The 8,538-nt window shown below is 35.3% G+C and overlaps 1 protein-coding gene and 1 pseudogene across 1 annotated transcript in view; both read left to right on the top strand.

Moving 5' to 3' along the window:
- Nucleotides 1-4,735: 4,735 nt before the first annotated feature.
- Nucleotides 4,736-8,538, top strand: part of LOC140850745 (large ribosomal subunit protein uL11 pseudogene) — a 71,853-nt pseudogene continuing 68,050 nt past the window's right edge.
- DAAM1 (dishevelled associated activator of morphogenesis 1) overlaps nt 4,816-8,538 on the top strand; it is a 289,381-nt gene continuing 285,658 nt past the window's right edge. Inside the window, exon 1 of the mRNA XM_073242320.1 lies at nt 4,816-4,837. The gene's annotated coding sequence lies outside the window, so the exon portion shown is untranslated. The remainder of the gene's footprint in view (nt 4,838-8,538) is intronic.

Here is an 8,538-nt window from a genome sequence, read left to right as displayed (position 1 = left end):
AAAAGATTACATACATATTGTATAATTCCAACTATATGACATTCTGGAAAAGGCAAAGCTATAGAGAAAGTAAAGATCAGTGGTTGGGAGGAAGGGATTGGTTCAGGGGAGGAAGGGAGGGATTCTTAGAGCACAGGGGATTTTTACAGCAGTGAAATTTGTATAAAGTACTGTAATGGCTACCTTATGCATTGTCAAAACCTGTAGAACTGTACAAGAGGGAACCTTAATGTAAACCAAGGACTCTAGTTAATAATCTATTAATATTGGTTCATAAATTGTAACAAAATTATTATGCTAATGCAAGATTTTAATAATAGAGGAAACTGCTTTGGGGAAGAGAGAAAGAAGAGATATATGGGAATTCTCTATATTTTCTCTCTGTTTTTCTGGAAACCTAAAATCTGTCTTTTATAAAAGTCTTAATTTTTTTAAAAACTAAATTTAAAACAAACTGAATGGGTATTTCTGAAGTAACTGTGGTATTAAAAAATAAACTAGGATTCCAGAAAAAATAGAAAATTATTTGAATTCCCAAAAGTTTTGCAGTGTTGGAAGAGACCTTGCATTTCTGTGTCCCATAAAAATCACTGCTCTATGCATATTTCATGCTGACTTTTTTGCTGACCCTTCTTTTTTGCACTATTAGGAAATTAAAGTTCATTGTCTTGTCATAAACCTATAATCAACTATGATCTACTCCCAAGAAGCAACCGTTAGCATAAAAGACTATGAGGGTTCATTTGATGGTTGGTTGGTTGGTTTTCAGAGTGGACCTTAATTTAAAACAGCTTCATCCTTAACCTACCAGACCTTTCTAGACACCAGAAACACCCAGAGATCTTCCTTTGAACATCAACCTTCAGATGCTCTACTGAAACCTTTCTCCAAACCATCGTGGTCTCTAACGTAGGGAACACAGAAGTTTTCTGACTTGTTCCCACCCTTTCCACACTTAACAGTCTATTCTCAGCAGTGCAATGAGACTGATTCTATTAAGACAGAAGACAGATCGTGTCACACTACCAAATCCTCAGAGGTGTCCCATCATTCTCTGCTGCAGCCACACCCACCTTCTTGCTGTACCTGGAGCCTGTGCCTGTGTGGGTGTCTGCCGGGGGCGCTCTTTCCCCCTGATAGACCTCTAACTTGCTCCCTCACTCCCTTCAGGTTTTTGCTTATGTCACCTTTTCTCTGTGACCCACATCAATCACACATTTCAAATGTTCCCTTCTCTTCTTTTTTTGATGTGTAGAAATTATCTTCTAATACACTGTTTTACTTTATTGGGTTTATTTATTTATTGGGCTTATTGCCCTATCTTTCTTAAACTGCAAACTCCTTGATGGCAGGGTTTTTGTTTGCTTTCTTCACAGCTGTATTCTCAACACCTGAAACTTGCTTGAAACGTATCAGGTGCTCAATAAATATTTATTGACTGCATAAATGGACAGCAGTGCCCTCTAAGAGTAAACTTCTTGAGGTTTCTGTAGTGATGCCCATAACAGTCACTTTATAGACTGACTTACTTTTACATGGTTTTCATAGACATGGACCAATTATTTTATATGATTCACCTTTTAGTGAAAGTGGCTCTATATGTGTACTGCACAGTTGTAGAATGTAGAAAAATGTTAGATGTGGCCTCTGATTCTTTTGAATAATTTTTAAAGACTCATGTGCTATACATCACAATCATGTAAAAAAAATTTTCAGAGCAAGTGTTAAATATAACGCTCATTCCATATTTTTTTAATTTAAAACTCTCCAAATTTCTTGTAATGGTACTTCCAGATTGATTCACTTATTGCATATTAGTTATATTTGATGGTGCAGTGTCTTCTGAAGTCAAAGAAGCTGATCTATTACCTAAATCAAAGAATGGTTATTGTACATATTTGCAATGCTAAATTATTTAATGCAAAAGAGTAGAGAACAGTTGACCATCCTACCACTTGAGACAGTAACTGCCTCAATCAGTTGAGTTCATACTGACATCTGGAGGCCAAGTTTGGTACTACGTGAGGGCTGTTAACATCAGAGCAGTTGGTGCCTCCAACTCCTTTTAAAATAGGTAAACATTTGAAACATTAAAGATATCAAAAAGTAGCAAAAAAAAGAAGAGTTAGTTTTGATTTTTTTTGTATCTTCTCCATATAGCCATGTTGCTTGGGAAATCTGAGTATAGTTCTGGGAAAAGAATAATAGTAATATAATGATGCCCAGCATTGCTTGATTACCAGCAAGGTGTCAGGCAGCATCCTAGTGCTCTCCTTGCAGCAGCTCATTTCACCTTCTGACCACCCTATAAAACAGAGAGTGTTATTATCCCCATTTTACAGTGGAGATGCAGGCTTAGAGTATTGGTAATTTCTCGAAGTCACTTAACTAGTAGTGGCAGAACAGAGCTCAAACCCAAATATGTGTGACTCCAGAACCCAGTTGGCACTCTTGTAGAGGTTCTTCAGTAAGGATTGTGTGTGGGGTCAAAAGAAATTCCTGTGAATAAGAATGTACTATGGGCCATTCTCACAAGAAGCTGAGCTATATAACTTCCTAAGCCATAAACACTCAAAATAAGCGATCAAAAAATGTTTCTTAGGAGAAGAATCGGAGGGAGGGTGTAGGAGTGTCTTAGAAACAACATCACCATTTGCCAACCAAGTCTGAGGTCCATTTGTGAAGTAATTTCTTGGCTCAAGTGAATGGGGCTCAGTCCTATCCTAATGGGGACCCGAGATACCATTATCTGAAGTTCACATTCATGAAGGTCCTCTAATGTGGATCTGCAAATGAGACAGACTGAACACACGGAAAGATAATGACTTCCATTGTACAATTTTATGCTTGTGTCCTGCTAAATGGTAAGGCAACCCCATCATGTATTATGAACATATAACTTTTGCTAATGATGTAATTATCTCCTAAACAACATAATTACTTTGTGCTATATTTCTTATAAATATAATATATATTTTTAATACATTAAAAGTATTAATTTATTAAGTGTAGACATATTATACTTCAAGTATTGTACCTCTGTTTTGTCATTTAAAATTTTTTAATAATTCAGGAGCTTCCAAAGATGGCAAGGGTCCATGTCCCAACTGACCTTTTAGATGCCCTAGATACACAGCTCTGTAATTTCACAACTGCTCTTGGAACAGCTGGTTAAAAAAGTATTAATCTTTGCTTTAAGGACTCTTCTCAAACTCAGTCTTCCCTTCCAGTAATTTCTCTAAGGTATTAGCAGGCCTTTCTGATAAGTCAAAACACCTCAAAAGCTAAAGGCATGGTTGAAGATAATGTGTAAAAATTAGAAGATGATACTTTGCTTTTGGAAGCTGGCTGATTAAGTGATGAACTTTACCCAGAGCATTTTGACCAGTGTGGTTCTTATACTTGGCTAAAGGCACTTAACTGACTCTCTCTGTGATTTAGTACTCACAATAATGAGGGTAGGCTTCCTTAAGAAAGAGAAAAAAGTTTTTGTTATGTTAAGATGGTTACAATGAACTTCTCAAAAGAAAAAAATTTAATGAGTTTTTCCATCAAAATTCATTGTAGGACTGGCAAATGTCAGTAGGCACAATGTTTTCTCTCCTCCTGCTCCTAGCCATATGCCCAGAGATCAGGAACGAGAGGGGTACTTTCTATGCCTGGTGCCTCCATGTCTCCCTCTGTTACAAACTCATCAGCTCCATCTGTTGATGGTGGCAGTCTGGCAAGAGCCAGTGTCTGTCTACCAGCTTGGGAGATAGAGGAAGATCTGTTCAGACTAAGACTTTCTGCTGCTCATTATTGGACTATATATGGTTTCTGTGAACCAATTAAAGACACTCATTTCAAAACCTTTTATGTCTCCGATTCTGGGCAAATATAATCTATGATTATCACTATTACCTATGTAATCAAATGTAGCAATGTGGGTAGTTGAGATAGAAGATATCCGCACTGGAAACCTCAGTTACCCTTGACTTCTTGCATTCCTTCATACATAGCAACCCAGACTCTTCCACTAAAAGACATACAGACAGAGAGAAGTATATAGATACATAAATATGTTTATTGGCCACCTAGTCTCTTGACTCTTTTTCATAAAAGCACTAAAATCATTCCAAGATCCCCATCCTTGCTACCACAGGCTTGTAATTGTCTTCCTGCCTCCAATATACAAGCCCTCAAATGTGCCTTCCGTACTGCAGTTAGAAAGATTCAGTTAATAACAGTGTCTCTCATGTTGAATAGACTGGAGTTTGAACCACAACTCTGTCATTTACTAGGTGGGTGATGTTGGGCAAGCTATTTACCCTCAATTTCCACATCAGTAAAATGAGGACAGTAATTATATTTAGCTCATAAAGTATATAAGTATATTCCTATATATGACTAATAGAGGTGTCTATGTAACTACATTGAAATATTAAGGATTTATAGAAATAATTTGACTTTTTTGGTTGGTCATTGTCTGATGGAAACTGTGACGGTTAATTGTCAACTTGACTGGGACACAGGGTACCCAGATACCTAGTTAAAAATTATTCTAGGTATGCCTGTGAGAGTGTTTCTGAATGAGATTAACATTTGAGTCAGTAGACTGAGTAAAGCAAATTGCTCTCCCTAACATAGGCTTCACTGAATCTGTGGAGAGGCCAGAAGATAACAAAAGACAGGGTAAGGGAGAATCTGTTCTCTTTGTTGGACTGTTTTTGAACTAGAACACTGGCTTTCTTGGTTCTCAGACCTTTGCACTCAGACCAGAACTGTACCAAGGGCTCTCCTGGGACTCCCAGCCTGCAGATTGCAGATCATGTGACTTCTCAGCCTTCATGATCCTGTGAGTCAATTCTTTATAATAAATCTCTTTATATAGATACTTTATACTTTTATGTTGGTAAAAACTACACTAGTTTGTATAAACTCTTCCGAAACGTTTATAGTCAATGAGCAATTCCAAATGAATTACTGTTTCTAACTAAGCATTGTAATTTATTAGATCTATGTCAGAAGGAAGACATGAAGACATTAATTTTTTGCCTCTGTATTGGAAGAGGTGAAGAAGTTTTGAAACCAGTTGAAAGGGTCTGATTTTATACACTATTTAAGCAATCTGCCTGGGCATGAGAGTGATATTCACTAGAAACCACCCCCAAATTTTTGTTTGTAAGCTTATTCAATTTGGTAGTCATAATTTTTCAAAATCACCACTTTGGAGTTTATAATTTAGATATCCTAAATCATTTTATAATAACTTGGAAACAGTCCTAGGTGTTAGATGCCAAAAGTAACAAAATGTTTGCAATATGTAGAAGGTATCATATTCCTTAAAACTGAACAATCTTGTGCTGAGATAACCCTGATTGAGATTTCCAATGCTGTTTAACAACTGTCGTGTGCTAAGATCTCTTAGAAATATATTTCTATATAATGTATCTATTTTTTTATTACTAAGCTTTATTTTCAAAATATATTGTTCCATTTACCAGAAGCATTGTTCATTTAGATACCTGGCTTTAGATGTTCTCCCAGGAATGTTACTATATTCGCTTACAAGCAACAGGATTAAACACTGTATTTCTGGTTGTGATTTTGGAGAGCTGCCAGCAGGATATTTTGTTCTGTCTGTGTTATTTCTACTAATGATCTCTTAGCTCTTGATGGTATCTATTGAGACAATGATATTGCTGGTTTGCATTTTCCTTCCTTCATAGTCTCTGCTTGTCTGTGGGTATTACTGAAACTAAGTAAGCCTCTTAAAATATTTCAGTATGCTATTTGAAACTTACTGAATATTGTGCCATTTCAGTATGACATGGTTAGCAAATAATGACCCTGTTGGCTTTGATACTGGCTTATAATTGAGACATTTTTTGCAAGCATGTCAAGCTCCTTTTTAATGGACTTTACTGTTGTCTTAATTTCAGTGAATTAATAGGTTCACATATAAATTGCTGGTGAAAATTTCATAGCTGTGGGTATGAATGATGACATAGGCTAGACTTATTTTAAATTAACATTTAGATTGTTTCTATACCTTGGCTATTGTGAAGAAGGCTGCAATGAAATGAGAGTGAAAATCTTTTTGATATTCTAATTTCAGTTCTTTTGAATACATACCCAGAAGTAGGATTGCTGAATCATATGATATTTCTATTTTTAATTTTTTTGAGAAAAGTCCACACTGTTTTCCATAAAGTGTCTTTATGAAAACTACAATATTTTACTTTCCCACCAATTTTTCCACATCCTTGCTAACATTTGTTTCTTTTTTAACATAAAAGATATTCTAACAGATATGAGTTGATTTCTCATTGTGGTTTTGATTTACATTTAGTGATGTTGAGCATCTTTTCATATATGTCTTCTTTGGAGAAATATCTATTCAAGTCCTTTGCCCACTTTTAAATAGGATTATCTGTCTATCTATCTATCTATCTATCTATCTATCTATCTATCTATCTATCTATCTATATCTATCTATCTATCTATCTATATCTATCTATCTATCTATCTATCTATCTATCTATCTATCTATCTATCTATCTATCTATTGCTATTGAGTTGAAGGATTATTGTATATATTCTGGATACTAACCTTGTATCAGATATATGGTTTTTAAATATTTTCTCCCATTCCATTTTATATTTTGAAATCAGGAATTGTGATGACTCTGGCTTTGTTATTTCTCAAGATTGTTTTGGCTATTTGGGGTCCTTTATGTTTCTATGTGAATTTTAGGATTATTTTTTCTGTTCCTCTAAAAAAGGCTACTACTGGGAATTTGATAGGGATTGCACTGGACCTGTAGATCACTTTGCACAGTAGTATCATTTTAACAGTATTATGTCTTCCAATGAACAAAGGGATATCTGTCTATTGGTTTGTCTTCTTTCTCTCATCAGTGTTTTATAGTTTTCAGTGTACAAGTCTTTCACCTCCTTTATTAAGTTTATTCCTAAGTGTTTATTCTTTTTGATGCTATTTTAAATGGGATTGTATTCTTAATTTCCTTTGAAGATAATTCATTGTTGGTCTGTAGAATTGCAACTGATTTTTGCATATTGGTTTTATATCCTGAAACTTTACTGAATTTGTTTATCAGTTCTAACAGGTTTTTTTGTGGCATTTAAGGTTTTTTTATATGTAATATATCATTGCAAACATATCATTTTGTTTCTTCCTTTCTGTTTGATGCCTTTCATTTATTCTTTTGTGTAATTGCTCTGGCTACAACATTCAGTACTGTGTTGAACAGAAATGGCAAGAGTGGGCATCCTTGCCTTAGAGGGACAGTTCCTGCTCTTAGAGGGAAAGCTTTGATGTTTTACCATTGAGTGTGATATTAGCTGTGGGCTTTTTATATATGGCCTTTATTATGTTAAAGTAATTTCCTTTTATTCCTAGTTTGTTGAAACTTCATATCATGAAAGGGTGTTGAATTTTTTTCTTTTTTATCGATACACAGTCTTATTTTAGTTTCAAATATACAATGCAGTGGTTCAACAGTTACCCATATTATTAAATCCTCTCCCCCACTATCTGTCAACATAGGAAGATGTTACAGAATCATTGGCTATATTCTTCATGCTACACTACTATCCCCATGACAACCTACATTATGACTGAGAATTTTTGTGCCCCTTTATCCTCCTCATTCTACCCATCCACCCACCCTAACCCCTCCCCTGTGGTAAGCACCAGTCACTTCTCAGTGTCTATGAGTTTACTGCTGTTTGGTTCATTTTGTTTTGCTTTGTATTTATATTCCACAAATAAGTGAAATCATATGATACTTGTCTTTCTCCACCTGGGTTATTTCACTGAGCACAAAACCCTCTAGATCCATCCATGTTGTTGCAAATGGCAGGATTTCTTTTCTTTTTATGGCTGAATAACATTCCATTATATGTATGTACCACATCTTATCCATTCATCTATTGATGGACACTTAGGTTATTTCCATATCTGGGCTATTGTAAATAATGCAGCAATAAACATATCTTTTCAGATTAGAGATTTTGTTTTCTTCAGGTAAATTCCTAGAGGTGGATTGCTGGGCTGAATGGTATTTCTGTTTTTAGTTTTTTTGAGGAACCTCCATACCTCCATAGTGGCTGCACCAATTTACCTTCCCACCAACAGTGTAGGAAGGTTCCCTTTTCTCCTTATCCCTGCCAACACTTAAAGGGTGTTGAATTTTGTCAAATACTTTTGCATCCATTGGATGCATGTGGTTTTTAATCTTCATTTTGGACAATGTGGTTTATCACATCAATTGATTTTCATGCTGAACCATCCTTGTATCCCAAGGATAAATCCCACATGGTCATGACATATGATCCTTTTAATGTGCTAGTGAATTTAGTTAGGTAGTATTTGATTGACGATTTTGCCTATGTGTTCATCAGGGATACTGATATATAGTTTACTTGTAATGTCTTTGTCTGGCTTTGATATTAGAGTTATGCTGACATCATAAGATGAATTTGATAGTATTCCCTCCTCTTCAATTTTTTGATAGAAATTGAGAAAGGCTG

The sequence above is a fragment of the Manis javanica genome, chromosome 8, assembly GCF_040802235.1.
Source record: "Manis javanica isolate MJ-LG chromosome 8, MJ_LKY, whole genome shotgun sequence".
NCBI lineage: Eukaryota > Metazoa > Chordata > Mammalia > Pholidota > Manidae > Manis > Manis javanica.
The sequence above is the reverse complement of the archived record's forward strand: the minus strand, read 5'-3'. Positions and strand labels throughout refer to the sequence as shown.